We start from the raw sequence: 8,730 nt of genomic DNA, 5'->3' as shown, positions 1-8,730 counted from the left end.
CCTGCCCTAGCGGTAGTACCGCTCTGTGCGGGGCTGCTCAGTGGGGTAACGGTTGGAATTGTTCCCCCACTATATAAAGGTGTCTTCTTCCTCCAAGTTGACCTACCTCTTTCCCCCAAAGCTCCATTGTTGCTCAAAGCTCCATTTTCGCCCGATCTCTCTCCCTAGCCAATCAAACTTGTTGATTTGCTCGGGATTGGTTGAGAAGGCCCAGATCTACACTTCCACCAAGAGAAATTTGATTCCCCCCACTTATCCCTTGCGGATCTTGTTACTCTTGGGTGTTGAGCACCCTAGACGGTTGAGGTCACCTCGAAGCCATACTCCATTGTGGTGAAACTTCATGGTGTTGTTGTTGTTGGGAGCCTCCGATTGTTGTGGAGATTGCCCCAACCTTGTTTGTAAAGGTTCGGTCGCCGCCTTCAAGGGCACCAATAGTGGAATCACGGCATCTCGCATCGTGTGAGGGCGTGAGGAGAATACGGTGGCCCTAGTGGCTTCTTGGGGAGCATTGTGCCTCCACACCGCTCTAACGGAGACGTACTTCCCCTTAAAAGGAAGGAACTCCGGTAACACATCCTCGTCTCCGCCGGCTCCACTCTTGGTTATTTAGTGCCTTTACTTTTGCAAGCCTACTTGTTTTACATCCTTTGCTTGCTTGTGTGCTAGTTGTTATTGCATCATATAGGTTGCTCACTTAGTTGCACATCTAGACAACCTATTTTGTTGCAAAGTTTAATTTGGTAAAGAAAAGCTTAAAAATTGTTAGTTGCTTATTCACCCCCCCCCCTCTAGTCAACCATATCGATCCTTTCAATTGGTATTAGAGCCTCGTCTCCTTTTAAGGACTTTACCGTCCAAAGAGTATGGTTGATGTCGTAGATGAGGTGGGAGAGCACTCCGGTGTGAATCCAATATCATCTACGAGAGATGGGGGTAACTCGATCTCACGTGAGGAATTCAATGTGGCTTTGGAAACATTGAAAACCTCCATGACGGCCGAGGTCAAGGACATGTTTAAAGATTTCCTAGAAGGACTTAAACAATCTACCTCGCCGATGAAAGTGGGTGATCCCACCAACAAGGTGACGGATGCTTCCTCCGACAAGGGGGAAGCTAACATTGAAAAGAGTCCTTCTATTAGTGGTAGAAATGGTACCGGCATCTTTGCCCATGTGGAACCTCCAATTTATGGAGGGCCAATCCCATCCACTCATTTGAATCATGCCGGTCCTCCTCATAAATATGAGAAACATGAAGATTTTGATTCTTGGGTCTATCGTTTTAAGCGTCATTTAAAACATGTGAACACTAACCTTTGGAGAATCATTGAAGAAGATTTTTATCCTCATGACCCAAGCAACTTCACCCCTCGAGAAGCCGTGGATAATAAATTCAATGAGAGTGCTCTCTTCATCATCCAAGATGCTATCCTTCCCGAAGATCTTCCTCACCTTCGACCGCATGTCATGGCTAAGGAAGCATGGAAATGTGTCGAGGGTCTCTATCGGGGAAGTGCTAGCATTCAACGCTCCAACTATGAAGTGATGCAAGATGAAGCCGATGAGTTTGCAATGAAAGAAGTGAAGAACCTCGTGAGCTCTTCCGAAGAGTGACCAAACTCGCGGTCGCACTCCGAGATCATGGAAGCAAGGACACGGATGACAATTGGATCAAGCGAAAGTTCCTCAAGGCCATGATGCCTTACAACAAGGCCATGTCCTCCGTCATTCGTCAACGACCGGACTTCCACTCCATGACCTCAAGTGAAGTGTTGGATGAGTTGGTTGCAATGAGCATCTTGGACAAGACCGCCAACAATGCGGTGCTCCGTTCTCAAAGGGCAAAGAAGCCCAACCTTGCTTTGAAGGCCAAGGTTATTATGGAAGAAGAAGAAGAAGTGGAAGATGAGGAAAGCAACCCCGAAGACACCAAGTTTGATTACCATGAGCACATGGCCCTTGCTTCAAGACAATTTTGGAGCAAGAAGAGTTCAAGACCCAACTTCAACAAGAACAACTCAAGTGGCGTCAAGGGCAAGCAACGAGTTAGAACTTGCTTCAACTGTGGCAATGTGAGCCATTTCGTTGCGGATTGTCCTTACGAGAAGCGGGAAGACAATGGTGGCAAGTTCATCAGAAAAGACAAAGCCAAGTCCTTCCCAAACAAGAACAACTTCGCCAAGAAGACTCCCACTCGTGGGTTGGTGGTTCAAGAAGAATACCAAGAGGATGACGATGATGATGAAAATGAAGAAGCTATGGCCATGGCATCCGTTGCCATTGCTACTCCTTCCTGGGTGTCTCTCTTTGATTCACCCAACGAAAACATCACCGCCAAATGCCTCATGGCTAAAGCTACAAACAAGGTAACCCCCAACATCACAACAACCATCATTACTAATCCCTCCTTGGAGGATTGCATTGATGAACATGTTGAGTCTAATGAGGAAGTGAATGAATTTGAGTCTTTTATGAACAAGCTCAAGGGTAAGTCCAAGAAGCACTTTGTTGCTCTCTTGGAACAACTTGGTGAGGCCAATGACATGATCGAGGCTCACGAAGAAACCATCTCCAAGATGGAAGGTCATAGTCGTGACTATGCCGATGAAATATCGGATCTCTCTAATGCTCTTGAGGAAGAGCGTGTGCATCGTTTGACTCTTGAGGAGTCACACAATGATGACCATGCTAAGTTAAAGAAAGATCTTGATCATGCTCTTGTCGTGTCTCGTGTGCTAACCTCCGAGAAGGCTAAACTTGGGGTTGATCATGCGAGACTCAAAGAGGAGTTTGAGATACTTGACAAGGCCCACAAAGTCTTGAAGGGTACTCATGCTAACCTCAAAGAGTCTCATGCTCAACTCCAAGTTAAGCTAATCAAGGAAAAGGCCACCTTTCCTCATATGGTATTAATTGATAATGCATGTGCTACTAACCCGTGTTGTGAGCATGTGCATCTTGTGGAGGAGAATGCCAAGTTGAAGGATCAACTTGAGAAAGGCCTTGTGACTTGCATTCAAGGTGAGAAGAACCTCAACGACCTTTTGAGCAATCAAAAGGATGTTGTGGCCAAAGAAGGGATTGGGTTTGCACCCAAGACCAAGAGCAAGAAGAAGAACAACAAGACCAAACGTCCTCCCCCTCTCAAACAAACGTTTGCGAAAGAGGGAGAGGGTGCTCCTAAGGAGAAGAAGGAAAAAGTGAAGGGAGTTGATGTCCAAAAGGGCAAATGCATTCCCTCAAACAAAGCCGGCGACTTTAACCCGTCATATGTGTTGTGTTGTGCTAGTGATGGACATGTCTTTGCTAAATTTGTTGGTTCTTCTTATGAGTACATTGAATGGTCCATTTGGGTTCCCAAGACCCTTGTTACTAACATCAAAGGACCCATTACTAAATGGGTACCTAAAACCAAGCATTGATCTCTTGTAGGTGTTTGCTTCCGGTGGGGGATCATGGTTGCTCGATAGTGGAGCAACAAATCATATGACCGGGAGCAAGGACTTGGTGGTGGACGTGCAAGAGATTCCATCTATGCCCACCAATGTCGAGCGGGGTGATGCATCACATTCTAAGGTATTGGGTCTCGGCAAGGTTGCCATTTCTCATGATCTAACGATCGAGAAAGTCATGCTTGTTGAGTCCCTTGCATTCAATTTGCTCTCCGTTCGTCAACTTGCACTCATGGGTTTTTCTACTTTCTTTGACATTGATACCGTGGCCCTCTTGTGGAGCAAGACTCTTAAAGTAGCCTTTGTTGGGCATGTCGAGAACGGTCTCTATGTGATTAACTTTTCAGAGCGACCCACTAAGACCGCGGCATGCCTAATGGCTAAAGTTGACGTGGGATGGCTTTGGCATCGCCGTTTGGCCCACGTCAATATGAGATCTTTGCAAAGTCTTCTCAAGGGGGACCATGTCCGTGGACTAACAAATGTTAGTTTTGCCAAAGATCGTGCTTGCAGTGCTTGTATCGAAGGAAAGCTTCATGAAAAGGCTCACCCTCCATCAACCATCATCTACTCGAAGAGACCCTTGGAGCTCCTTCACATGGATCTCTTTGGTCCTCCATCTTTTGATAGTCTTGGAGGAAGAAAGTATTGCTTGGTGATTGTGGATGACTATTCAAGATACACTTGGGTATACTTCTTCAAGAGGAAGAGTGAGACTCAACAAACCGTCATCGACTTTGCAAATGAAGCTCATCGTCAACATGATGCAAAGATCTTGACAATAAGAAGTGACAACGGCACCGAGTTCAACAACTACACCTTGGATGAGTTTCTCAGTGATGAGGGGATCAAGCATCAATATGCTGCACCTTATACCCCTCAACAAAATGGTGTAGCGGAGAGGAAGAACCGGACGTTGATGGATGCGGCAAGGACCATGATGGCGGAGTTTAAGTCTCCATACAACTTTTGGGCCGAAGCCATCAACACCGCATGTCATGCATCCAATCGGCTCTATCTCCGCAAAGGCTTGAACAAGACTCCTTATGAGATACTCACCGGCAACAAGCCCAACCTCAAGTACTTCCGGGTGTTCGGTTGTAAGTGTTTCATTCTCAAGAAAGGTGTTCGTTTGTCTAAATTTGAGGCTAGAGCTCATGAGGGCATATTTGTTGGTTACGCTACAAACTCTCATGCTTACCGTGTCCTCAACAAGTCCACCGGACTCATTGAGGAGACGTGTAACATGGAGTTTGACGAGAATAACGGCTCCCAAGTGGAGCAAAGTGGTACTTGTGATGTAGGTGATGAAATTTCTCCCCAAGCCATAAGAAGAATGGGTATTGGTCAAATTCTACCCATTGAGGAACCCCTTGTGGCCAAAGGAGAAGGACAATGCTCTACTCAAGTAGAGCCATCACCTCATCAAGACCCACACGCTTCCGAAGAACAAAGTGAAGGCCCTCAACCTCGTGAACAAGACCAAGGGCAAGATCAACCTCAAGATGGTGGTGAGCCTCTAAATGATGCCCAAGGTAAAGTTCTCCCCCTCGAGCAAATTCAAGATCAAGAACAAGCTCAAGATCAAGTACAAGCGCAGGATCAAGAACAAGCTCAAGACGGCGCTCAAGATGATCAAGTCAACCCTCCTCCTTTCACCTCCGAGGAGGAATTAGAGCGTCGTGCCGCGAAGATTGCTTCCAAGCTCACCACCCAAGGCCATCTCATGGAAAATGTGGTTGGAAGCCTAAGAAAGGGGGTAAGCACTCGTAGACAATTAGCAAACTATTATGAACATCACGCGTTTGTCTCTTGTGTTGAACCCCAAAAGGTCTATGAGGCGCTCGAAGACTCGGATTGGCTCAATGCCATGCATGAAGAACTCAACAACTTCGAGTACAACAAAGTATGGAGATTGGTGCCAAGGCCATCGGGGGATCACAATGTCATTGGAACCAAGTGGATCTTCAAGAACAAGCAAGATGCTCATGGGAACATCGTTCACAAAAAGGCAAGATTGGTAGCACAAGGCTACTCCCAAGTTGAGGGTATCGACTACGGTGAAATCTTTGCTCCCGTTTCTCGTCTTGAATCCATAAGTTTGTTGATTGCCTATGCTTCCCATCACAACTTTAAGTTGCAACAAATGGATGTGAAAAGTGCTTTTCTTAATGGTCCTATTAATGAGTTGGTCTATGTCAAGCAAACCCCCGGGTTCGAGGACCCCTACTTCCCGGATCATGTGTATCAACTCGATAAGGCACTCTATGGCCTTAAACAAGCCCCACGTGCGTGGTATGACCACCTTACCGAGTTGCTACAAGATCGTGGATTTGAAGTAGGGCAAATCGATCCCACTCTTTTTACTAAGAAGGTCAAAGGGGAGTTGTTTGTATGCCAACTATATGTTGATGATATTATCTTTGGTTCTCCTAACAAAGCTTTCAATGAGGAATTTGCCGCTCTCATGACCTCCAAGTTTAAGATGTCTTCGATGGGAGAGTTGAAGTTCTTCCTTGGTTTTGACATCAAACAAAGAAGAGAAGGAACCTTCATCAATCAAGCCAAATACACTCAAGACATGCTTAAGAGATTCAAGCTAAGTGATGTCAAGCCGGCTACTACTCCAATGCCTACCAAGTGCCAACTTGACATCGATCCCAATGGTAAAGCGGTGGATCTAAAGGTATATCGCTCCATGATTGGCTCCTTGCTTTACCTCTGTGCATCTAGACCGGATATCATGTTGAGTGTGGGGATGTGTGCATGTTTTCAAGCCGCACCAAAGGAAAGTCACTTTGTGGCGGTCAAGCGAATCTTTCGATATTTGGCTCATACCTCAAACTTTGTCTTATGGTACCCAAGAGGAGCAAACTTCAAGCTTGAAGGTTTCACGGATTCCGATTGGGCGGGAGACAAAGTGGATAGGAAGTCCACTTCCGGAGGGTGCCAATTTCTTGGTTGCTCTTTGGTAAGTTGGTCCTCCAAGAAGCAAAGTTGTGTGTCTCTCTCGTCCACCAAAGCGGAGTATGTGGCGGCCGGTAGTTGTTGTGCTCAACTCCTATGGATGAGGCAAACTTTAAAGGAGTACGGTGTCATTTGTGACAAAGTGCCTCTTTGGTGTGATAATGAAAGTGCCATCAAGATTTCTCTCAACCCGGTGCAACACTTCAAGACGAAGCACATTGAGATTCGGTATCACTTCATCCGGGATCACATTAGGTGAGGGGAGATCGAGCTCAAGTATGTCAACACTCATGATAACCTTGCAGATTTTCACGAAGCCCTTGGATGAAGCAAGATTTCACGAGTTAAGGCATGAGCTAAATATCATTGATTTGAGCAATGTGACTTGAACCCGTGCACCCCCACCACACTCAACTTGTTGTCTAGTTTAGGTGTAGGCATGGACATAGGGGGAGTGTTGTTCTCTCAATGAACTCTCCCTCCCCCCATTATGCATAAAACGATCAACTCTTTCACATTAGCCATTTTTGATGGTACTTGTGCTTCAAAGACGAGTTTTGGTCATGGGCCCAAGGATAATTCTTCATGGTGCCATACCAATTGACTCGAACATAGGTGGCTCCGGCCACCGCCCTCTCTTGAGAGAGGCCAGAGCTCACTCTTCTCTCTTGTGGTTGTTTTTGAAGGAGTGGGTTCCGGATCTTTGTTAGTGTGTGTGTTGTCTTGTTGGTCCTTTTTTTTCTTGACTTTGCTTTCCCGTTCTTCTCGGTGTGCTTGAGTTTTGGTCTAAAGGCATTTTTGGGTTGCTGGCGGTACTACCGCTGCTGGCGAGCGGTACTACCGGTCCAAGCGGTACTACCGCCCTCCAGCGCGGTACTACCGCTGTGAGGCACGGGCAGGGGTTATATCGGGGCAGGGGGAGTTTCTTCTCCCCCATACCCATTCGCACGCCCCCTCGTCTGTTCCTCTCTCTCCAGCAACCGGCGCCGCGGGAGGGCTCCGGCGGATCTCCCTCTCCGGGGCATCCCTCTCCATTTCCTTCGGTGGAGACAATCCGCACCTTGTCCTCTTGCCATGGATGCCGGTATTGCCCCCGTTCCCTCGTTCTTCTTGTCTAGATTTCCAATCTAGCACCCTAGGGGCAGTAGCAGTTGCATCTCTAGATTTTTGGCCAAATCTAGGCTTGAGTAGGATGAAGAATGCTTCTAGACAGTTTGGATTGATGTTTGGTTGGAGTATTTTTGAATTTGGTAGGACGGTAGTGCCGGATCTGACCATGGTAGTAGGAAACTGCTGTTTCCCCGTCTCGAGCAGTACTACCGCCCTCTCCAGGGCGGTACTACCGCTTGGAGCGGTACTACCGCTCCCTGTGGAGCGGTACTACCGCTCGGGGCGGTACTACCGCTAGCAGGTCGCGGTACTACCGCTCCCTACCAACTTCCACTATGCTTCTACCTTTCAGTGATCCTTTTGCTTGTGTTTTGTGGCTTATGCTCGTTCTTTCTGGTTGTTTGCGTGTTCTTGTGTGTGGTTCCAGGTGATGAGGTCCCTGAGCATCAGGCTCGTCGTGTCAACCTCGGTCGTGCCACTTCCAAGCGCTACCGCACCACCGAGCCTGCCGGAGGTTCTTCAAGTGCTCCACCTCCACCTCCACCTCAACTCTAGAAGAAGTCTAGGGTCAAGCCAAAGCCAGGCAAAACCGTGCCAGAAATGCAGCCAAAGGAGTTCTGGGCAAGGCGCCGCCGCAACCCGTATGAGGCTGACCAAGATCCCACTTTGGTCAACCGTCCGTTCTGGAACAGGTTCCAGTTTGCCATCTTCTTCGATGTTCTCAAAGCCAAGAAGAATCTCTATGTCAATGTGCACTCCATCGACACCGACCATATGGAGCAAGACCCTGACTACTTTGGTGAAGCTCTTCAAATGTGCACTCAACTGAACATTCTTGGGATCATGAAATTCAACAAGGACTTTGATGCTGATATGGTGGCCCAATTCTATGCCACGGTTCACCTTGGGACTGATGAGGACAGGACACTGACCTGGATGACCAATGGCAAGTTGCTTTCAGTCAAGTGGAAAGCGTTCATGCAGTTGATTGGGGTGCAAGATCTAGGTCTTGAGTCTCCTGTCGGCTTTTGCCCTCACGGCCGCCCCAATGCCACTCACAAGCAAGCTCTCTGGCCCTACTGCACTCTGAGGATCAACCACGAGACAAAGAAGGAAACCTATGAGCTGCCTGCCTATCTGGATATCCTTCACCGCATCTTCAGAGAGACTCTTTTCCCTCGTATCGGGAATCTGGACCA

The sequence above is a fragment of the Triticum dicoccoides genome, chromosome 5B, assembly GCF_002162155.2.
Source record: "Triticum dicoccoides isolate Atlit2015 ecotype Zavitan chromosome 5B, WEW_v2.0, whole genome shotgun sequence".
Taxonomy (NCBI): Eukaryota; Viridiplantae; Streptophyta; class Magnoliopsida; order Poales; family Poaceae; genus Triticum; species Triticum dicoccoides.
The sequence above is the reverse complement of the archived record's forward strand: the minus strand, read 5'-3'. Positions refer to the sequence as shown.